The sequence below is a fragment of the Arachis ipaensis genome, chromosome B3 (assembly GCF_059453495.1).
Source record: "Arachis ipaensis isolate K30076 ecotype BB chromosome B3, ASM5945349v1, whole genome shotgun sequence".
In the NCBI taxonomy this organism is placed as follows: domain Eukaryota; kingdom Viridiplantae; phylum Streptophyta; class Magnoliopsida; order Fabales; family Fabaceae; genus Arachis; species Arachis ipaensis.
The window spans coordinates 96,905,672-96,930,143 of NC_142438.1; the positions used below are offsets into that span (position 1 = coordinate 96,905,672).

The 24,472-nt window shown below is 39.4% G+C and overlaps 2 non-coding genes across 2 annotated transcripts; one reads left to right on the forward strand and one right to left on the reverse strand.

Moving 5' to 3' along the window:
• Positions 1-7,133: 7,133 nt before the first annotated feature.
• On the forward strand, positions 7,134-7,237 carry LOC148571689 (small nucleolar RNA R71). The gene has a single exon (XR_015880261.1). It is a non-coding gene; the product is annotated as a small nucleolar RNA R71 (small nucleolar RNA).
• A 14,769-nt stretch (positions 7,238-22,006) lies between these two features.
• LOC148571690 (small nucleolar RNA R71) lies at positions 22,007-22,110 on the reverse strand. Its single transcript, XR_015908989.1, has one exon. It is a non-coding gene; the product is annotated as a small nucleolar RNA R71 (small nucleolar RNA).
• Between the last annotated feature and the right edge of the window lie 2,362 nt (positions 22,111-24,472).

Here is a 24,472-nt window from a genome sequence, read left to right on the forward strand (position 1 = left end):
GAGGTTGTTGATCCAGATCCTGTAACATTTATTGAGCCAACTTAGTGATAATCAAATAATGACACATGACTCAATAAATTGAGATTTCAAACTCATCAATCCTTCAGGCCCAATCCCATAAACCATGATATTCAATTGGGTTTCATACCAAAGTAAGTTTAAGTTAATACTTGTGCTCAAAGACTAACTTAAATCACAATATTTTTGGCCCAGAAACCCTTTTCAAGAGTGGCGTTTAAGTTGTAGTTTAAGCTTAAACTGCAACTTAAACGCCAGACACTTCCAGTGAGGCCATTTGTAGAAGCACGTTTAAGCTTCAGTTAAGGTTAAACTGAAGCTTAAACGTGGAAATGGAAGAAGGTAGCCCTGGAGAGTCATGTAGTCGAACACGTTTAAGCTTCAGTTTAAGGTTAAACTGAAGCTTAAACGTGGAGATAGGAAGGGCAGCCCTGGAGGTCGAACACGTTTAACCTCCAGTTTGAGGTCAAACTGGAGGTTAAACGTGGAAAAGGGTGGAGGCATACTGGAGGTCGAACACGTTTAACCTCCAGTTTGGGGTCAAACTGGAGGTTAAACGTGGAAGCTTGGAATGGTGGCCCTGGAGGTGTCGAACACGTTTAACCTCCAGTTTGGGGTCAAACTGGAGGTTAAACGTGGAGATGGAGAGAGCAACCCTGGAGTGAAAAAACTATCGAACACGTTTAAGCTCCAGTTTGAGTCAAACTGGAGCTTAAACGTGGAATGGCCCCTGGTACTCTTCCTGGTTCTGGCGTTTAACCTCCAGTTTGAGGTCAAACTGGAGGTTAAACGTGGAACTCCTCCCTGGGTGGCATACTCATTCTGGCGTTTAACCTCCAGTTTGAGGTCAAACTGGAGGTTAAACGTGGAATGCTCCTTAAGTGAGGCTTTTCATTCTGGCGTTTAACCTCCAGTTTGAGGTCAAACTGGAGGTTAAACTTCAATCCCAGCATTTCTTATCCTTCATGATTTTGGCGTTTAAGCTCCAGTTTAGGCTTAAACTGGAACTTAAACTCCACATGTGATATTCAAGCTTCCTTTATTGATTTTGTTGCTTCCTTGCTTAGCCTCTTCTTCCCTGAAATCATCCAAACAATTGCATCAAAGTCTTGCAAAATTTCATGAGAAATCTTTCATTCATAGCATTTAAGTAATATAACTAAAACTCATGGAATTTGTATCAAAATCATATTGTTTGGATGGTTCATTACTTTGTTCTTCATTTAACCATTTTTGGTTACTTTAAGCTCAAGAAAATGCATAAAACAACTAAAACTAACAGAAAAATGCTAGTGAAACTAGCCTATGATGCCTTGGCATCACAACACCAAACTTAATACTTGCTTGTCCCTAAGCAAGTCCTGAGTTATTTGAGAAGAAAGTATGAACAGAAAGTAATTACATTGGCTATATTAGCAAGCATTTGAAGTTCATCAGAAGGGTTCTATGCAAAAAGTTGCAGCATCACTTTCTCATACTTATCAGGTAGGATTATCACTTTTTCATTGCATCCATCAAAAATTGCTATGGCCTCCTGTTATTCTTATGTCTTTGGCACTTTTCTTTTGTTTTTCTTTTCTTTTTCTTAGAGCTTCTTTTGCTCCTTGTTTGCTTAGTGTCATGTGTTGCACAAGCCTTTGGCCTTTTCTTTTTCTTATCAGTGCACTACACATATCCACTTTAGGCATTTTAGTTCACATTCCTTCTTGAGACATTGGTGCCCAGCACCTCTTTGTGTGACTAAATGTTTTGTATTGAGGTTGCTCTTGATAATGGACTTTTGGTTGATAATCCCGGGTTAGTTAACCCAAGTTACCAAGTGTTGAAACACTCCTCAGAACCTAGTCATCCAAGCATATCCTTAATACATAAACACCACAGGCATTTGTCTCAGAAGTTCAAACCATTGGTGCCTAGCTTATTTTCTCAATTTTTTTGCTTTTTGGTTGCCTTTTTCCGTGGCTTTTTCTTTTCCTTTTTCTTTCTTTTTTTCATGGCCAAAGACATTTATTCATCAAGATCCATAGACAATTTTTACTTCTACATAAAAATGATAATTCTACACTCTAATATTAGTGATCTGACTAAATAATCAAGCATGCATACCACCACTTAATTCTACTTGATTTGTCACTAATTTAGCCAAGTTACTTTTGTTCAAACTTTTCTTTTATTTTTGGAAACAGAACAAGCATGGCACGCACTTGTTTAAGAAGGTGAAGTTATATCCAAACCTCTAGGCATTCACTTTATTCAAAGCACTTAACAAACACACATACTAAAAAAACGACTCATAAAAAAAAAGACTCCACCTAACACTTAAATGACTTATGATGAAAACACGTTCATAAAGACAAGTCACCAATTATCATTTGATTATTAAGGAACGAGACCACCTCTTATTTATTGCTTGGTTCTTCTTAATTCTTGGGATCCTGCTTCTTCTTGCTTCCTGCCTCTTTTTGACCACTTGTGCTTCCTTTGTCTTTTCTTATGAGCTTTTTCCAGAATCCAGCCTTTTTCATCGTTTCTTCCACTCCTTTTTCAAGGATCATTGCCTTGTTTATTTCTCCTTCTTTCCTCCCTTTGAAATACTCATCATAAGCTGGGAATGCTGGGTCCATCTTGTGTAGATGTTCCCCTATGTAGTTAAGCTTGATTTGCGAACTGATGTTGTAGTCAGCTTGGACTGAGTATCTTGCATTCTGTAAAGTAGTGGCTTCCTTGATTGCCAAGACATTGGCATCTTGGTGTTGGCATATGTGGCTGAAGGATTCCTGTAAGTGTAGATTTTGTTCCCTTTGCAGATCAAAGAATCTTGATTCAAAGTTCCTTTGCATATCCATCATTTTTAGATGAAAGTCTTCTTGTCTTTCCTGAGACCTCATGTATTGTTGAGACATTCCTTCCATGATTTCCTGCATTCTGCTCATATCCATGGGGTCTCTGGGAATTCGTTGTCTTCTTTCAGGAGTTGCTTGCTCTTCTTGCTCTTCTTCTCCTTCCTGTCTTGCTTGTTCTGCTTCTTGCTCGGCTTCCACTTGTTGACCTTCTTCATTTCTTCTTCTTGTATGTCTTGGAGGAGTTGGGCCAAGAGTCATTCTGTGTGCAGTTATGGCCAGCCCAGGATATAGCCAATTAGGTCTTTCATCCTCAAGTGGTACTTGGGCATCGATGCATAGTCTAATGATGGTGCTAGGGAAATGAAGCCAGGATTCAGGGTCACTTTTCTCACTAAACTCTTGTATCTGTTCAGCAATGAGTTTATGAACTTTGATCTCTCCTCCAACCATAATGCAATGTAGCAAGATGGCTCTTTTAGGGACTATTTCTGAAGAGTTTGCAGTGGGTAGGATGGATCTCCTAACTATTGCATACCACCCTTTAGCTTCAGGTGTTAGGTCTCCTCTTCTCAAGACTCTTGGAGCCCCTCTTGTTTTTCTCACCCATTCAGCTCTGATGGCACAAAGGTCTTCAGCAATAGTTGTATAGTCAGGTTCTCCTCTCATCCTTTCTTCATAACTTGCTTGGCTGAAATGTATGTTTTTCAGGCCAAGAGTTTTCATGATTGCTTTGGGACTGAAGTCAACTTCCACCCCTCTCACATAGCTTTTGTATGTGGGGTTCTTGGTTTGATCTTCCCTTACTGCATTTGCATAAAACTCCTTCACCAAGTTGATGTTGATTCTAGTGATTGGCTTAGTTAGGAGCTCCCACTTCCTCTTTTTGATCTTTTCCCAAACACCTGGGAACTCATCCTTTTCAAGTTCAAAGGGGACCTCAGCTAGTACCGTTTTAGGTCTCATCCATTCGGCTTGAATCTCATGGAACACTGATCTGTATCTCCATGCATCGAATCCCCTGTTTTCCTCCATTGGCTGCTTGTCTTTTCTTCTTTTGTGGCTAGATGAAGCTGCCATTTTGGTAAGTGACAACTAAAGTTGACAAGGTGAAGCAAGAAGTGTTGTTGGAGGTGTGGTGAGATTGTTTTCGGCAAGAGATGGTTATGCTATGATGAAGGAAAAAGTGTATGAAGGAGGATTGATGGTGTGGGACTCGTTCCCCAAGTGGTTCTTTATAGTGCCCATGAGTGAAAAATGAACGGCTAGGGTGGTTTGTGAAGGGTGGCTTGATGGTAAATATATGAATTGTAGATAAGGACGATTGGCTTTTCATTTTCTTGGAAGTATTCTGGATGCATTAGGTTGTACATGTAGCTTTCTTTTCTTGCAGAACTTCCTTTTCCCATGTGTTAGTTTCAAAGATTTATGAATTTTCTTTTTGACCAAGCACGTACCTCCCTTTGTCTTTTTCCTCCATTTTTGTCTTTTCTTTTGTACCTGCACAAACAAACAAATTTGCTATCATTTTTCGGTCCATGTGAATTATGAATAGTATTTGCACATGTAAATCAATGCTTGTCTTTATGAGCTTATAGCCGTGACTTCTACATGTATGCACACTTATTATTTGGACACCAAACTTAGTTTTTGGTTAAGTCTCCTGATGACATGAAATCCATATTGGTTGTCCTTAATGAGTGTGCATATTTCTAATAAATCATAGTCACCTTGGCTCTTTGATTCTAAACAAAGTGACTACCCTAAGTAATTGAAACTAAAGCATTAAAACATGTGAATGGTATACTTGTCATGAATTTTGCAATCCAGAGGAACTTCTTGCTTTTCATAAACTGTGTTCAAAAAGAACACCAAACTTAATGTTTGGTTGTGCACCTTGAATGAAAGATGGAATTCAATTTGAGTAAGATTTGGGAGTGCCATCAGGCACACCAAACTTAGAGACCAATTGTAATTTACATGCACGGTTTAGTGCACTTAATCAATAGTTGTCCTGAGGATTCAAGTTCATGCATAAGAAACCATGCTTTATTAGATGTAAAGCAAAGCACTAAAGATTAAGGATACTAAAAGAAACATGGGTTGCCTCCCATGAAGCGCTTCTTTAACGTCACTAGCTTGACGGTTGTCCCTTGTTAGGGTGGATTGTAGTGCTTGACGTCCTCTCCTCTCACTATGAAAACGTCCCCTCTTGATTCATTCATGACCTCTAAATGTTCCATAGAAAGAACTTTCTTGATTGTGAACACTTGAGGGAGCTGGGAAGGAATGGTCTTGAGGCCAGGTGGGATTGGCAGATAATGACTTGAGATCACTTTATCTCCCGGAGAAAAACTTTCAGTGGGAATTTTCTTGTTTCTCCATCCTCTTGGCAATCTCCCTATCACTCTTCCCTTTCTCTTGAGGATTTCTTCATTGACCTTTATGTCAGGAGGATCCTTCTGATCTGTTTCCACTGATTCTTGTGGCTCTAACTCTTGCAACTCTTGTTTGCCTTCCAATGACTGTTTTAGAGTCTCAGCTGCTGGATTACTTTCCTCCAAACACGGATGGTTACTATCATCTTTAGGCTTTTCAGATTCTGGTTCAGGCTCAGATGCAGGTTTGAAGACTTTGAAAATGAGCTGTTCATCATGTATTCTCAGAATTAGTTCTCCTTGTTCTACATCTATGAGCGCTCTAGTAGTGGCTAGAAATGGTCTGCCCAGAATGATAGGGTGTAAATAGCTTTCCTCCATGTCCACAATGACAAAGTCTGTGGGGAAATAATAATCTCCTACTTTCACCAGCACATTTTCAACTACCCCTTCAGCTTGCTTCTGAGTTTTGTCAGCCAGTTGTATGATTACATCAGTGGATCTCACCTCGTTCAGTTGTAGCCTCTTCATAAGGGTTAGAGGCATCACATTTATGCTAGCTCCTAGATCACAGAATCCTCTGTCAATTTTTGTTTCCCCTATGATGCAAGGGATATGAAAACTTCCTGGGTCCGTTTTCTTAGAGAGTGTGTCCTTCTTGATGAGAGCACTGCATTCTTTGTTCATTGTTACCGTTTGTCCTCCCTTCAAAACTCTTTTCTTGCTTAACAATTCCTTTAAATACTTGATGTGTGTGGGCATTTGATGAAGAATCTCAAGAAAGGGAATATTGACATGCAGAGAATTAAATGTCTCTAGAAACCTTGAATAGGTTTTCCTTTTTTCACCTCCTCCTAACCTCTCAGGAAATGGTGCTTTTGGTTGGTATACTTCCATCATGCCTTTTTGCAGATCCTTGGCTTGCTCAGTTCCACTTTCCTGCTTAACTTCTTCCACATCTTCTTTCAAGATTTCTGGTTTCTGCTGTGAGGACCTGATTCCTTCCTCTTCTGCGACTTCCTTCAATATGGTGATGGCCTTGCACTCTTCCCATCTTACTCTCTTTTGTTCCCCCTTAGGATTCTTTTCTGTGTCACTAGGGAACACTGCAGTTGATTTGGGTGCCTGTTGAGATAGCTCTCCTACTTGAGATTCCAACCTTTTGAGCTTTTCACCATGGTTTCTTAAGGTAGTTCTCACATCATCCCTGAAGCTCTTCAATTCAATTATGTCTTGGCTCATGGTTGCCATCATTCCTTCCATCCGGTTTAATTGATCTTGAAATTGTTGGTTCGGATTAGGTTGGGTATGTTGATTATTTTGGCCATGATATGATGATTGGGGGTAAGTGTTTTGTGTGGCTTGGTATGATCTTTGGTTGGAGTTTTGGTATGTGGAATTGTTTTGTTGGTTGTGGTTGTAAGGTTTGTGGTTTTGTGGTTGGGTTTGTTGGTTTCCCCACCCAAAGTTTTGGTGGTTTCTCCAGCCTGGGTTGTAAGTGTTGGAGTGTGGATCATATGATTGCCTTTGTTGGTTTCCCACATAGTTAACCTCATCCCAATCACCTCCTTCAATGCCTACTTCCTCTTGATCTTGTGTGTGTATTGCAGCCACTTGCTTTGTTTCTAATTGCCTGGTAAGCTCTGCTAGTTGCTTGGCAAACACCTTGTTTTGGGCTAGAATTGTATCAACATGGTTCAGCTCCATGACTCCCTTAGTGTTGTGCCTTTCTGATGCATAGTAGTACTCATTCTCAGCCACTGTCTCGATCACTTCAATGGCTTCTTCCACGGTCTTTTTCTTGTTCAATGAACCTCCTGATGAATGGTCTACAGCCTTCCTTGATTCATAAGAGAGCCCATCATAGAAGATGTGCAATTGCACCCAATCATGGAACATGTTTGGTGGGCATTTCCTTGTCAAGTCCTTGAATCTCTCCCATGCCTCGTAGAGAGTTTCACCATCTTGTTGTCTAAAAGTCTGGACCTCAGATCGAAGCCTATTGACCTTTTGTGGAGGGTAGAAACGTGCCAGAAACTTGCCTTCCACCTCATCCCATGTGGTTAGACTCCCCCTTGGGAATGATTCCAGCCACTTAGCTGCCTTGTCCCTGAGTGAAAATGGGAACAAGAGCAGTTTATAGGTGTCTTCCTGGACTCCATTGGACTTCACAGTGTCACAAATTCTCAGGAATTTTGTGAGATGTTGGTTTGGGTCTTCATTAGCACTTCCTCCAAAGGAACAATGATTTTCCACCAATGATATTAGCTGTGGCTTGAGCTCAAAATTGTTGGCCTGAATGGGTGGTTTCTGGATGCTACTACCACAATTCCCAGAGGTTGGGTTTATGTATGAACTAAGAACCCTCCTCTCAGGAATGGCATTGTTTCCATCAGCTCTCTCATGGTTGTGAACTTCTCTATCCATGTTGAGATCTAGAGCTTCCTCAAAATTGTCCTCAGATTCTCCTTCAGATTCCTCTTCTCCCACTACTCTCTTCCCTCTTGCTTCCCTTCTAAGTCTATGAAGGGTCCTTTCCGGTTCGGTATATGGGGGAGTTGATGTCTCTCCTCTCCTACCTGTCATACAAGAACACAGCTCAAACACAAACAGGTAAAATACTCTTGGTTAATGGAAGAGTATGGTCAGCTCAATTGAGGAATTAATTCAAACAGTTAGTGAGTCAGTGAGTTAGTTGCATGAATTTAAAGGCATAAAGAAGGAAAGCATGTAACCAAGTGCAGAAATTAAAATTCAACAAGTATTTAGAACAGAATTAACAAAGCAAGAGAAAATTGCTCAATCTAGTTAAATTCCAATTTGAGAATTGTCAATCGAAAACCAATCCCCGGCAACGGCGCCATAAACTTGATGCGCATAAACGTGTTATGCTACGATTTAGGAAATTGCACGATCGGCAAAATTCCTTCCGGCAAGTGCACCGGTTATCGTCGTCAAGTAAAAACTCACAATAGAGTGAGGTCGAATCCCACAAGGATTGGTTGAGTGAGCAATTCGGATTAGAAGTGTGTTCTAGTTGAGCGGAATCAAGATTTGAGATGAGAATTGCGGAATGTAAAATTGGCGGGAAAAGTAAATGACAAGAAAATTAAATGGCTGAATCTTAAATTGCATGAATTAAAGAGCAGAATGTAAGTTGCTGAAATTAAAAGGGAATGGGGATGATTGCAAGAATTGAATTGCAGAATGTAAAGAGAAAGTGGAAATCAGAAATGGGGAATTCATTGGGTTTAGGAGATATTGAAATCTCCGAATCAAAACATGTAAATCTCTTCCTCAACCAATGCATTCATTGGATTTTGCTTGGCAATCTTATATGATTGGATCCCAATTCCTTGGCTCACCAATGCTCTCTAAAAACAAACAAATTCCCAATCCCTTGGTTTAAATGTTCATAAGAAGAGATGATGCTTGATCACTGATTATACCACACAATTTCATGAACCACAATTTGGTAGGATTACATGTCACAATATCCATCCAAACCCCAATCCAATCCACTGTGAGAAAGCTTCTCTAGCATGAATCCTCCATTCCTTTCCCAAGGCTCCGAAGGATTCCAAGTATGAGTAGTCTCTTTCCCAAGACAACTACTCAATGGAATTAGATCGAGAAGCTTTCTAACAAAATTCAAGAGAAAAGATTGAAGAAGAAGATAAACTATTATTGATTCATTGAATTACAATAGAGCTCCCTAACCCAATGAAAGGGGGTTTAGTGAATCATAGCTCTGAATTCAATTACAAAGAAAAAGAAACTAGCTAAAAGTGAAAGTAAAAGTTTCTTTCTTTTAACTTAACTTCTATCCTATTTATACACTTTCTATATTGAGCTTCAGTTGTGCTTCTTGGGCTTTGAGGCCTCTCCTTGCTTTCCTTTTGCTTTGGGTTTATGATCCATAATCTTGATGAGGTTGTTGATCCAGATCCTGTAACATTTATTGAGCCAACTTAGTGATAATCAAATAATGACACATGACTCAATAAATTGAGATTTCAAACTCATCAATCCTTCAGGCCCAATCCCATAAACCATGATATTCAATTGGGTTTCATACCAAAGTAAGTTTAAGTTAATACTTGTGCTCAAAGACTAACTTAAATCACAATATTTTTGGCCCAGAAACCCTTTTCAAGAGTGGCGTTTAAGTTGTAGTTTAAGCTTAAACTGCAACTTAAACGCCAGACACTTCCAGTGAGGCCATTTGTAGAAGCATGTTTAAGCTTCAGTTAAGGTTAAACTGAAGCTTAAACGTGGAAATGGAAGAAGGTAGCCCTGGAGAGTCATGTAGTCGAACACGTTTAAGCTTCAGTTTAAGGTTAAACTGAAGCTTAAACGTGGAGATAGGAAGGGCAGCCCTGGAGGTCGAACACGTTTAACCTCCAGTTTGAGGTCAAACTGGAGGTTAAACGTGGAAAAGGGTGGAGGCATACTGGAGGTCGAACACGTTTAACCTCCAGTTTGGGGTCAAACTGGAGGTTAAACGTGGAAGCTTGGAATGGTGGCCCTGGAGGTGTCGAACACGTTTAACCTCCAGTTTGGGGTCAAACTGGAGGTTAAACGTGGAGATGGAGAGAGCAACCCTGGAGTGAAAAAACTATCGAACACGTTTAAGCTCCAGTTTGAGTCAAACTGGAGCTTAAACGTGGAATGGCCCCTGGTACTCTTCCTGGTTCTGGCGTTTAACCTCCAATTTGAGGTCAAACTGGAGGTTAAACGTGGAACTCCTCCCTGGGTGGCATACTCATTCTGGCGTTTAACCTCCAGTTTGAGGTCAAACTGGAGGTTAAACGTGGAATGCTCCTTAAGTGAGGCTTTTCATTCTGGCGTTTAACCTCCAGTTTGAGGTCAAACTGGAGGTTAAACTTCAATCCCAGCATTTCTTATCCTTCATGATTTTGGCGTTTAAGCTCCAGTTTAGGCTTAAACTGGAACTTAAACTCCACATGTGATATTCAAGCTTCCTTTATTGATTTTGTTGCTTCCTTGCTTAGCCTCTTCTTCCCTGAAATCATCCAAACAATTGCATCAAAGTCTTGCAAAATTTCATGAGAAATCTTTCATTCATAGCATTTAAGTAATATAACTAAAACTCATGGAATTTGTATCAAAATCATATTGTTTGGATGGTTCATTACTTTGTTCTTCATTTAACCATTTTTGGTTACTTTAAGCTCAAGAAAATGCATAAAACAACTAAAACTAACAGAAAAATGCTAGTGAAACTAGCCTATGATGCCTTGGCATCAGGTGGCAAGTAAGAAGATTTGGGGTCTCTAGAAATCGTTTGCGAAATACTAGTCAGAAATTCAGTTCGGAATAAATTTTACCGTGTGGTAAAATAATTAATGGCTAAGATTTATTCTTAAAGAAATAAATCATGAATGGATGGCTAATATTAATCTCGGAACATAATTACTAAGGTAGAAATTATTTTTACCACTAGTTTCGAAGTTTTCGATTATAAGAATTTTTCTCGTTGCACGCAAAAACCGTCACTAAAAGTGAATTTTTGGCTCAAAAAATCTCTAGTGAGAAAAATAAATCAATGGTAAGCTAATATTTATTATTTACTAGTCAAACATGACTTAGGTAGATTAATTATCCTCATAAAGTCAATTTTGACTTTATTAACTATCTTTTTTTATTTAATTTTTTATTTTTTTCTTTAATTTTCATTTTTTTTATCATTGGGCTAGCGTCACAATTTTTTGTTGGGCCGTGATTAAAAATGTTGTGAAATAAATTTTAAAATAACTAGAAAAATTTGTTTATCAAGAATTGAATTGTTACAAAAATCCTTAATGTTAAGTTTATAAATATATAGTGTGCGTGAATATTGTAATGTTGTAATGTTCGAAAGTGAGGATTATTTAACCCAACTTGACAAAAAAAATACAAAGCTAGTTAACTAAAACGTTGACACACTCATAGAATATCTTATTCTTTCATCAATACATAATAAATTTTAAATCCTAAACTACTCAAAATGAATGGATTAAATGGAATACTAATGGGACAACATCAGTTAACCTAGAGATGTGGGTTGTGGGAGTTTGTTTTATAACAAGCGATTGATTGCAGGCTATATGATGAATATGGGATATACAATGCTTTCCAAATTGATCCATAATCTTAAAATAGATTGGGACATTAAATTCTGAAAATTAATAGTTGTATCTAGTTATAAGGTAATTATAGCTTTATTGAAGCAACAAACGAAAATGGAGGAGCATCCATATAATGTAAGCAGGATCGTTATAACATACCTCTAAAGGATTGAAAACTAAGGTAGCGTTTGTTTGCGAGATAGAGAATGAGAGACCGTGACTGAGAGACAATAACTGAGAGATAGAAACTTAAAAAAGTCTTAGTAATATGTTTAGCGTAGAAGTGTACAGAACTGAATTTTGTTTCAATATTCTATTTGGTTTGAATTAAAATTAGATACTGAAATTGTTAAATTTACAAAAAATACCCTTTAATTTTGTATGCAACCCTAATCCCAAATCCAAATTCAGTTTTTCAGGAATTGCAGCCTCTTCAACCCAACCCCTTCTGTTGAGTTAAGAAATTAACGAACATAATTGATGTTGACAAATATTAGATTATTGGGCTAATTACAAAATTAGCTTTGATTATTTTGGTTGAGTGATTGGTGCACGAAATTGTGATCTCAATGCCGCCAAAAACTTGGTACGCACTATCATAATCTCAATTCTTCTTCACAACTTCGCACAACTAACCAGCAAGTGCACTGGGTCGTCTAAGTAATAAACCTTACGTGAGTAAGGGTCGATCCCACGGAGATTGTCGGCTTGAAGCAAGCTATGGTCATCCTTGTAAATCTCAGTCAAGCGGATTCAAATGGTTATGGAATTTTGATGATTAAAATATAAATAAAATATAAAATAGGATAGAGATACTTATGCAATTCATTGGTAGGAATTTCAAATAAGCATATGGAGATGCTTTGTTCCTTCTAAACCTCTGCTTTCCTACTGCCTTCATCCAATCATTCATACTCTTTTCCATGGCAAGCTGTATGTTGGGCATCACCGTTGTCAATGGCTACTTCCCGTCCTCTCAGTGAAAATGGTCCAAATACGCTATCACCGCATGGCTAATCATCTGTCGGTTCTCGATCATGTTGGAATAGGGTCCATTGACCCTTTTGCGTCTGTCACTACGCCCAACACTCCGAGTTTGAAGCTCGTCACAATTATCCCATCCCAGATCCTACTCGGAATACCACAGACAAGGTTTAGACTTTCTGAATCTCAAGAATGGCCGCCAATAATTCTAGCTTATACCACGAAGACTCTGGTCTGAACCAGGAGGCCAAGAGATACACGCTCAATCTAAGGTAGAACGAAAGTGGTTGTCAGGCACGCGTTCATAGGTGGAGAATAGTGATGAGTGTCACGGATCATCACATTCATCATGTTGAAGTGTAAACGAATATCTTAGAATAAGAATAAGCTTGAATTGGATAGGAAAACAATAGTACTTTGCATTAATTCATGAGGAACAGCAGAGTTCCACACCTTAATCTATGGGGTGTAGAAACTCCACCGTTAAAAAATACATAAGTGAAAGTAGTCTAGGCATGGCCGAATGGCTAGCCCTCTAAATGTATACAATATGATCTAAAAGATTCTCTTTTCTTATAATAGCAAAAAGTCCTATTTATACTAAACTAGTTACTAGGGTTTATAGAGATAAGTAAATGATGCAGAAATCCACTTCCAGTCCCACTTGGTGTGTGCTTGGGCTGAGCATTAGGCTTTCATGTGTAGAGACTCTTTTTGGAGTTAAACGTCAGGTTGTAGCCTGTTTCTGGCGTTTAACTCTGATTTGCAACCTGTTTCTGGCGTTTAACTCCAGAATAGGGCAGGAAGTTGGCGTTTGAACGCCAATTTGCGTCTTCAAAACTCGAGCAAAGTATGGACTATTATATATTGCTGGAAAGCCCTGGATGTCTACTTTCCAACGCAATTGAGAGCGCGTCAATTGGGTTTCTGTAGCTCCATAAAATCTATTTCGAGTGCAGGGAAGTCAGAATCCAACAGCATCTACAGTCCTTCTTCAGCCTCTGAATCAGATTTTTGCTCAAGTCCCTCAATTTCATCCAGAAATTACCTGAAATCATAGAAAAATACACAAACTCATAGTAAAGTCCAGAAATGTGATTTTTATTTAAAAACTAATAAAAATATACTAAAAACTAACTAAATCATACTAAAAACTATGTAAAAACAATGCCAAAAAGCGTATAAATTATCCGTTCATCAGTGATGCAGTCCAAAAATCAATATATAAAGCTGCAGCCCATTATGGAACAAATTGAACCTGCTGGTGGGCTGACAATCAAAAGGAAGCCCAAAAGGAAACAAAGCAAAGAAATCAAACGGGCTAATTGAATCTAAGCCAACCCAAGCCCGATTTGATATCTCTCAAGTCAATCCCTCAAATTTGCTTTCAGTAAAGCAACGTTCACTTTTTCCTCTTCGGTCAAAACTCAGAGAAAGAGAGAGAAAGCTTAGTCCCTAAGCTGTTCACCAAAGAAGCAAGAAAGAGAAGGATTAAGCAAGAGACGCAGAGGTCAAATCACCCAAATCAAACCAAATCAAGCTAAGACAGAAGTTAAAGGTAACTTATTTCCTCTTGCATGCATCGTGTTTTCTTCTCCTCTTCCCCAACTCTCTGCCAGTCCAAATTGGGATACATGGAAAAGATGACTTCTGATCAACACTGCTGTGAATCTATGGTCAAATGTGTATCTTGGGAACCAAGTAGTGTTTCAATGGCTCAGATTTGGTTTACCATTGAAAGACTATTTCTCTATGCTTTCCTGAGACTTTCGGTCAAGCAAGAAAAAGTCAGATTAAAAATTCCGATTTGAGGATTAACTAGAAAAGGTGATGTGGTGAGTTGGTAAAGCACACAGCTCGAGGGTTGACCTAGGAGAGAGCAACTAAGCAACATGCAAGGAGATACAAAAGAAGATTTTTTATCATTCAGAAGCCAAGGAGAGATAACCAGTGTTTTGAGGTTTTATGTTCTGAGAAGAGTTCTCTGAAGAGGTTCATCAACTTGGACAATGCTTCCTAGTCAAAGGAACATTCCACCAGAATGAGGAACTAAATCAGAGGCAAGCAAATCTGGTTCATCACATAGCAAAGAGGTTGTTGAAGAATTAATCTCCTTCATGTTTTACAGATTGTAAATTTCTTTTTAATGTTTATCTTTCTATAATTTCTTGAGGTAAAAGGCAGAATGAAAGAGCTCAAGTAAAAGCCTAAGAGTAAAAAGAGGCAGAGTAATACACTTGAGTGAAAATTCTAGAGTGATTTCAGATTTTTTTAGGTTGATTCTGTGTCTTTTATCTTGTACCAGTGAGGTATCCCTTTCTTAGTTGGGTTAGCACTAAGAGTGAAGAGTTAGGTATTAGCATAACTAAGTCAAGTTAGGTTAGAACTTGAGTGTGAAAGGATTGTGTCAATCTTGTGGAATTGGTGTATGTAATACTTTAACTATAGTGGAAATTCCACCACTGTTGTGGTGGAGACTGGATGTAGATTGCATTGCACAAGGCAACCAAACCAGGATACATGATGGTGTCAGCTTCTCACTTCCCTGCTCTGTTCTATTTTCTGATATTCATGAGACAAAATGAAATTGTCTCATAAATTTTTCGCTGCTGAGTTCAAACAGATTCAGAAAGAAATTTGTTTTAAAAGGTTATTTCATTAAAGTAAAAGAATGCCATAGATTCAACCTCCTTCTCTAAGCTTTCTACAACCTTCAATTAGTATCAGGAGCCTTGGTCTCAAGAATCAAGCTTCACGCTTGGAGCAAAGGTCCAATGGCGAACAACTTGGGCACAACCACGGTTGCCTACACTCTAACTGAAGGCCAGTCAAACAATAGGCCTCCCTTCTTCAACGGGAAGAACTATGCTTACTGAAAAGAGAGGATGAGAATCTTCATTCAATCTATTGACTACAACATATGAAAAATTGTTGTAAGCAGTCGCAAGATTCCAACAAAAATAAGTGTTGATGGAGTGGTGATTCCAAAAGTAGAAGCTAAATGGAATGATGACGACAAGAAGAAACTGGAGCTGAATGCTAAAGCCATCAACCTTCTTCACTGTGCTATCAGCTTTGAAGAGTACCGAAAGGTGTCTAGATGCAAGACAGCCAAAGAAATCTGGGAGAAACTCAAGGTTATACACGAAGGCACTAAACAGATCAAAGAAATGAGGATTGACATGCTGTGAAAAGAGTACGAGATGTTTAATAGGAAGGATGGAGAAAGCATTGATGAAGTGTTTGAGAGACTCTCAATCATAATCAACAACCTTGATGCTATGAAAACAACCTACTCAGAACAAACCCTAGTGAGGAAACTCCTTAGAAGCCTCACAAAGGAATGGGAAACTACTACCAATGTCCTAGCCAAGAGCAATAACCTAAGCCCTATAACCTATGATGAGCTGAGAGGAAAACTCCTTGCCTATGAAGCCACACACACAAATCCAGACTCAACGAAAAAGGGAATAGCCCTTAAGTCAAAAATAGAATCAAAAGAGAGTGAGTCCAGTGATGATATTTCAGATAATGAAATTGTGTTTTTTGTTAGGAGACTTAGAAGGATAATGAAGAGCAAAGGCAAATACAAGGGTTCAAACTCAAAGGATTACAAGAAAGACTTGAGCAAGGTGACTTGTCATCATTGCAAGGAGGCTGGATGATAAACCACTATTTTATGGTTTATCTTATGCTCAATTGAGTGGTTTTTATCAAGTCCTTACCCACTTATTCATATGATTTGCATGATTTTACAATTCCTTCCTAGTGTTATTCTATGGTTGAAAACTTGCTTCCTAGAGTCTTTAATTTGTGTATTTTAATTCTCCTTTATACCATTCGATGACGTGATCCGTGAGTTAAGTGTTTCAGGCTTTATAGGGCAGGAATGGCTTAGAGAATGGAGAGGAAGCTTGCAAAAATAGAAGGAACACAAAAAACTAAGGAGATAACCAACGAGCATCGATGCGCAGGCATGGCTCACACGTGTGCGCGACATGGAGAAATTTGCAGCGACGCTTGCGCATGCCTGACGCGTACGCATAGATTGGAGTTTGCACAAAGACGCGTGCGCATGGATGACGCGTACGCATGAGACGCCAAGAAAACCAGCGACGCGTATGCGTGACTGACGCGTACGCGTGACTTGCGCGATTTGCAGAAATAACAGAAAATACTGGGGGCAATTTTGGGCCAAGTTTTGACCTAGTTTTCGGCCCAGAAACACAGACTAGAGCCAGGGAACATGCAGAGACTCAACAGAGATTCTCATTAGCATAGTTTTAGTTTTTAGATCTGAATCTAGAGAAAAATTACTCTTCCTCTAGGTTTTCTTTTACATTCACATATTCTTAGTTTTATGCTTTTGCTTTGGATATTGAAGAGTCATCACCTCCGTTGAAGTTACTACTCTAGTTTGTTTCCTTATTCCCTTACTATTCCATATTCTTAATTTTTGTTTAGAGTTACAATTGGATTATTTTTAGAAATTATTAATGCAAAGGATTACTTTTACTTTTAATTAATTTGTAGTTATTGTCTATCATGTCTTCCTTTTATTCTCTTTTCAATTCTGTGCAAGTAATACCCATGTCAATGGAGTAGATTCCCTACTTGACATGGGGGTTAATTAAAAGGAGACACTTGAGTTGGAATGCTCAAGTGAATAGTTAAATTGGAAGTTGTTGGCTAACTATTTACTAACACTAGACCTTTCCAAGGGAGAGGACTAGGATTTGCGAATAAGAGTTAGCTTAATCACTTGACTTTCCTTTATTTAGTAAGGGTTAACTAAGTGAAAATAACAACCTCTTTATACTACACTTGAGAGAATTCTAACAAGGATAGAACTTCCAATTAATCATTCCCCCAGTCAAGGCTTTTCATTCTGAATATATAATTCTCCTTTAATTTATAATTATTTATTTTCTGTCATTCAACTCTCAAATTTCTCGGAAAACTCCTGATTAATAAGATAGCACCCTTTTGTCAACTCGTTGGGAGCTGACCTGGGACTCATATTTCCAGTATTTTTATTCTAATTTTTGTGACAACCTTTCTAAATTGATGAGCGAATTTTTACTGGTTAAGAACTATACTTGCAACGTAATTCTATATTGATTTCTTAATTGGCTGATATCCGCCCCCACCCCCCAATCAATTTTTGGCGCCGTTACCGGGGAGTAACAATTGTGTGCTAAATTATTAGTTAGTGTACATATTTTTTATTTTTGCATATTTTATTTTATTTTATTACCATGAGTTGTATGTTTCTTTTATTGAATGATGCATTCACTGCCTGATCCGAGCTTAGCCGCATTTGATCCTGAAATTGAAAGAACTCTTTCATGTATTAGGCGAGCTCGGCGTAGGTTAGTCTCTGAGGGTGGTGAAGTGGTTGTTATCGATTCACCAGTCTCATCTGAAGACGAATCTGAACTGCCATTTGAGGAAGAAACAAGCTCCTCTACTACTAATTCAATTGATTTACGTGCAGGTAACATGGCGGTACCCAGGAGGATCACTCTCCAAGAGGCAGGAGCCCCAGACTTTACTCTGCAACCGTATCAAGTGCGTCATCCAAATCTGGCTGCAGATTTTGAACTGAAGACTGCATTAATCAACTTGATGCCCAAGTTTTATGGCTTACCTACTCAGGAGCCTATCAAGCACCTAAGGGATTTTCAGACAGCCTGTTCTACTGTTAGGCGTCATGGTGCAGATGAAACTTCTATTTTGCTAACCGCCTTCCCGTTTTCTCTTGAGGGAAAGGCGAGGGAGTGGTACTACACTCAACCTGAAGCGACCGTTACTAACTGGGATACGCTCAGGAGAGAATTCCTGGAAAAATACTTTCCAGCTGAAGTTACAGACAGATTAAGGAAAGAGATTTCTTGCATTATTCAAGGAGAATCAGAGACTCTTTATGAGTACTGGGAGCGCTTCAAGAATCTTCTAGACGCATGCCCCATCACATGATTGACAAGTTAGTGTTGATCAGCTACTTCACTCAAGGCATGAAGCCTCGGGATAAGACTACATTAGATGGTGCTAGTAATGGTTCTCTGAAAAAGTACAAGACCGCAGATGAAGCGTGGCAACTGATCAACGACCTAGCTGAGTCCACTCGAAATCATAGGCACAGAAACAGCCACTCAAAGGCTGTTGCAGAGGTTTCCTCTAGCATTGAGACTACTGCTCTTACACAGAGCATATGTTAGATGACCAACCTACTGAAGCAAATACAGCTAAATCAACAACAACCTCAGCCTCCCCCACCACAACAAAGTCAACAGTTAGTCCCTCAGAGAGTATGCGGGATATGTGCTGATTATATTCATTACACTGATGAGTGTCCACAGCTCCAACAAGAGGACAACACCGTAGCAGCTACTCATAATTTCTATGACTGCCCGAATCAAGGGTACAATCAACAAGGCGGCAATTACAATCAAGGTGGAAACTACAACCAAAGTTGGCAAGGTGATGCCAAGGCATCATAGGCTAGTTTCACTAGCATTTTTCTGTTAGTTTTAGTTGTTTTATGCATTTTCTTGAGCTTAAAGTAACCAAAAATGGTTAAATGAAGAACAAAGTAATGAACCATCCAAACAATATGATTTTGATGCAAATTCCATGAGTTTTAGTTATATTACTTAAATGCTATGAATGAAAGAGTTCTCATGAAATTTTGCAAGACTTTGATGCAATTGTTTGGATGATTTCAGGGAAGAAGAGGCTAAGCAAGGAAGCAACAAAATCAATAAAGGAAGCTTGAATATCACATGTGGAGTTTAAGTTCCAGTTTAAGCCTAAACTGGAGCTTAAACGCCAAAATCATGAAGGATAAGAAATGCTGGGATTGAAGTTTAACCTCCAGTTTGACCTCAAACTGGAGGTTAAACGCCAGAATGATAATGCCACTCAGGAAGGAGTTCCACGTTTAACCTCCAGTTTAACCTTAAACTGGAGGTTAAACGCCAGGAGTGGGAAGAGCACCAGGGAGCCATTTCCACGTTTAACCTCCAGTTTGACCTCAAACTGGAGGTTAAACGTGTTCGACACCTCCAGGGCTACCATTCTAAGCTTCCACGTTTAACCTCCAGTTTGACCTCAAACTGGAGGTTAAACGTGTTCGACCTCCAGGGCTACCTCTTCCATTTCCACGTTTAAGCTTCAGTTTAACCTTAAACTGAAGCTTAAACGTGTTATATGGAACAGCTTGACCATGCCTTCTTCAAACATAAATAACTTGAGCTACAAAACTCCAAATGAGGTGATTCAAAATGCATTGGAAAGAAGACATCTAGAGCTTTCCAACCATATATGGCATGCATGGTGGATACTAAAAATTGAGGGAGAAAACAGCCCCGTAATGTGCATAGAAGAGCATAGTACCAACATGCAATCAGGCCAGCTGACCTCTTCACCTTCCATGGAGTATAACTCGAGTTGTAGAGATCCAATTGAGGTGCTTCCAGTTGCGTTAGAAAGCTGACATCCATAGCTTTCCAACGAGGTATAATAGTCTATATTTGGCATCAAATTGGCAAGGTTGACAAGAGAACAAAGTGACGACTCAAGAAAGGGGGTGCAACATTTGAGTGTAGTTTAATGGATCATTATCCTTTTTGGATCAATTATGTCACTCAGCCCTTCAAGCATGCAAGGCCCATCAACAACACCAAATCAAGGCCACAAGAATCATCTAGAATAGTTTATTTTCATTTGATTGTAATTTCCTTTGAATTTCATTTTCATTTTGTAATTTAGGGAGCCTATTTAAAGGCCTTAGTTTCTGCATTTGAAAAGAGGGGGGATTGAAGGGGAATCCAGCCCCTGATGGGGACCTTTGACTTTTACTTTCACTTTTTAGCTAGTTTCCCTTTTCTTTGTAATTGAATTCAGAGCTATGATTCACTAAACCCCCTTTCATTGGGTTAGGGAGCTCTATTGTAATTCAATGAATCAATAATAGTTTATCTTCTTCTTCAATCTTTTCTCTTGAATTTTGTTAGAAAGCTTCTCGATCTAATTCCATTGAGTAGTTGTCTTGGGAAAGAAACTACTCATACTTGGAATCCTTCGGAGCCTTGGGAAAGGAATGGAGGATTCATGCTAGAGAAGCTTTCTCACAGTGGATTAGATTGGGGTTTGGATGGATATTGTGACATGTAATCCTACCAAATTGTGGTTCATGAAATTGTGTGGTATAATCAGTGATCAAGCATCATCTCTTCTTATGAACATTTAAACCAAGGGATTGGGAATTTGTTTGTTTTTAGAGAGCATTGGTGAGCCAAGGAATTGGGATCCAATCATATAAGATTGCCAAGCAAAATTCAATGAACGCATTGGTTGAGGAAGAGATAAACATGTTTTGATTCGGAGATCTCAATATCTCCTATAACCCAATGAATTCCCCAATTCTGATTTCCACTTTCTCTTTACATTCTGCTACTCAATTCATGCAATCACCCCCATTCCCTTTTAATTTCAGCAATTTAGTTTCTGCTCTTTAATTCATGCAATTTAAGATTCCGCCATTTCAATTTCTTGTCATTTACTTTTCCCGCCACTTTTACATTCCGCAATACTCATCTCAATCTTGATTCCGATCAACTAGAACACACTTCTAATCCGAATTGCTCACTCAACCAATCCTTGTGGGATTCGACCTCACTCTATTGTGAGTTTTTACTTGACGATAACCGGTGCACTTGCCGGAAGGAATTTTGCCGATCGTGCAATTTCCTAAATCGTAGCATAACTAGTTTATGCGCATCAAGTTTATGGCGCCGTTGCCGGGGATTGGTTTTCGATTGACAATTCTCAAATTGGAAGCTAACTAGATTGAGCAATTTTCTCTTGCTTTGTTAATTCTGTTCTAGATACTTGTTGAATTTTAATTTCTGCACTTGGTTACATGCTTTCCTTCTTTATGCCTTTAAATTCATGCAACTAACTCACTGACTCACTAACTGTTTGAATTAATTCCTCAATTGAGCTAACCATACTCTTCCATTAACCAAGAGTATTTCACTTGTTTGTGTTTGAGCTGTGTTCTTGTATGACAGGTAGGAGAGGAGAGACATCAACTCCTCCATATACCGAACCAGAGAGGACCCTTCATAGACTTAGAAGGGAAGCAAGAGGGAAGAGAGTAGTGGGAGAAGAGGAATCTGAAGGAGAATCTGAGGACAATTTTGAGGAAGCTTTAGATCTCAACATGGATAGAGAAGTTCACAACCATGAGAGAGCTGATGGAAACGATGCCATCCCTGAGAGGAGGGTTCTTAGTTCATACATAAACCCAACCTCTGGGAATTGTGGTAGTAGCATCCAGAAACCACCCATTCAGGCCAACAATTTTGAGCTCAAGCCACAGCTAATATCACTTGTGGAAAATCATTGTTCCTTTGGAAGAAGTGCTAATGAAGACCCAAACCAACATCTCACAAAATTCCTGAGAATTTGTGACACTGTGAAGTCCAATGGAGTCCAGGAAGATGCCTATAAACTGCTTTTGTTCCCATTTTCACTTAGGGACAAAGCAGCTAAGTGGCTGGAATCATTCCCAAGGGGGAGTCTAACAACATGGGATGAGGTGGAAAGCAAGTTTCTGGCACGTTTCTACCCTCCACAAAAGGTCAATAGGCTTCGATCTGAGGTTCAGACTTTTAGACAATAAGATGGTGAAACTCTCTACGAGGCATGGGAGAGATTCAAGGACTTGACAAGGAAATGCCCACCAAACATGTTCCATGATTGGGTGCAACTGCACATCTTCTATGATGGGCTCTCTTATGAATCAAGGAAGGCTGTAGACCATTCATCAGGAGGTTCATTGAACAGGAAAAAGACTGTGGAAGAAGCCATTGAAGTGATCGAGACAGTGGCTGAGAATGAGTACTACTATGCATCAGAAAGGCACAACACTAAGGGAGTCATGGAGCTGAACTAGGTTGATACAATTCTAGCCCAAAACAAGGTGTTTGCCAAGCAACTAGCAGAGCTTACCAGGCAATTAGAAACAAAGCAAGTGGCTGCAATACACACACAAGATCAAGAGGAAGTAGGCATTGAAGGAGGTTGATTGGGATGAGGCTAACTATGTGGGAAACCAACAAAGGCAATCATATGATCCACATTCCAACACTTACAACCCAGGCTGGAGAAACCACCCAAACTTTGGGTGGGGAAACCAACAAACCCAACCACAAAACCACAAACCTTACAACCACCACCAACATAACAATTCCACATACCAAAACTCCAACCAAAGATCATACCAAGCCACACAAAACACTTACCCCCAATCATCATATCATGGCCAAAATAATCAACATACCCAACCTAATCCGAACCAACAATTTCAAGATCAATTAAACCGGATAGAAGGAATTATGGCAACCATGAGTCAAGACATCATTGAACTGAAGAGCTTCAGGGATGATGTGAGAACTACCTTAAGAAACCATGGTGAAAAACTCAAAAGGATGGAATCTCAAGTAGGAGAGCTATCTCAACAGGCACCCAAATCAACTGCAGTGTTCCCTAGTGACACAGAAAAGAATCCTAAAGGGGAACAAAAGAGAGTAAGATGGGAAGAATGCAAAGCCATCACCATAATGAAGGAAGTCTCAGGAGAAGAAGGAATCAGGCCCTCAGAGCAGGAACCAGAAATCTTGAAGGAAGGTGTGGAAGAAGTTAAGCAAGAAGGTGGAACTGAGCAAGCCAAGGAACTGCAAAAAGGCATGATGGAAGTATACCAACCAAAAGCACCATTTCCTGAGAGGTTAGGAGGAGGTGAAAAAAGGAAAACCTATTCAAGGTTTCTAGAGACATTTAACTCTCTGCATGTCAATATTCCCTTTCTTGAGATTCTTCATCAAATGCCCACACACATCAAGTATTTAAAGGAATTGTTAAGCAAGAAAAGAGTTTTGAAGGGAGGACAAACGGTAACAATGAACAAAGAATGCAGTGCTCTCATCAAGAAGGACACACTCTCTAAGAAAACGGACCCAGGAAGTTTTCATATCCCTTGCATCATAGGGGAAACAAAAATTGACAGAGGATTCTGTGATCTTGGAGCTAGCATAAATGTGATGCCTCTAACTCTTATGAAGAGGCTACAACTGAATGAGGTGAGATCCACTGATGTAATCATACAACTGGCTGACAAAACTCAGAAGCAAGCTGAAGGGGTAGTTGAAAATGTGCTGGTGAAAGTGGGGGATTATTATTTCCCCACAGACTTTGTCATTGTGGACATGGAGGAAAGCTACTTACACCCTATCATTCTGGGCAGACCATTTCTAGCCACTACTAGAGCGCTCATAGATGTAGAACAAGGAGAGCTAATTCTGAGAATACATGAGGAACAGCTCATTTTCAAAGTCTTCAAACCTGCATCTGAGCCTGAACCAGAACCTGAAAAGCCTAAAGATGATAGTAGCCATCCGTGTTTGGAGGAAAGTAATCCAGCAGCTGAGACTCTAAAACAGTCATTGGAAGGCAAACAAGAGTTGCAAGAGTTAGAGCCACAAGAATCAGTGGAAACAGATCAGAAGGATCCTCCTGACATAAAGGTCAATGAAGAAATCCTCAAGAGAAAGGGAAGAGTGATAGGGAGATTGCCAAGAGGATGGAGAAACAAGAAAATTCCCACTGAAGGTTTTTCTTCGGGAGATAACGTGATATCAAGTCATTATCTGCCAATCCCACCTGGCCTCAAAACCATTCCTTCCCAGCTCCCTCAAGTGTTCACAATCAGGAAAGTTCTTTCTATGGAACATTTAGAGGTCATGAATGAATCAAGTGGGGACGTTTTCATAGTGAGAGGAGATGACGTCAAGCACTACAATCCACCCTAACAAGGGACAACCGTCAAGCTAATGACGTTAAAGAAGCGCTTGTTGGGAGGCAACCCAACCTGAGGTAATACCTTGTTGCTGTTTCTTTTATTTGTTTCAATAAAAAGGGTAAAGTAGTTTCTGTGCATTGCAAAGAATTAAGTTTGGTGTTTCACACCAAACAATGAATTCATGGATCAATAAGTCAAAGGGGAATGTGTGACTCTGAGTTTGGTGTTCCACCATAAAGATCAACTGAACAC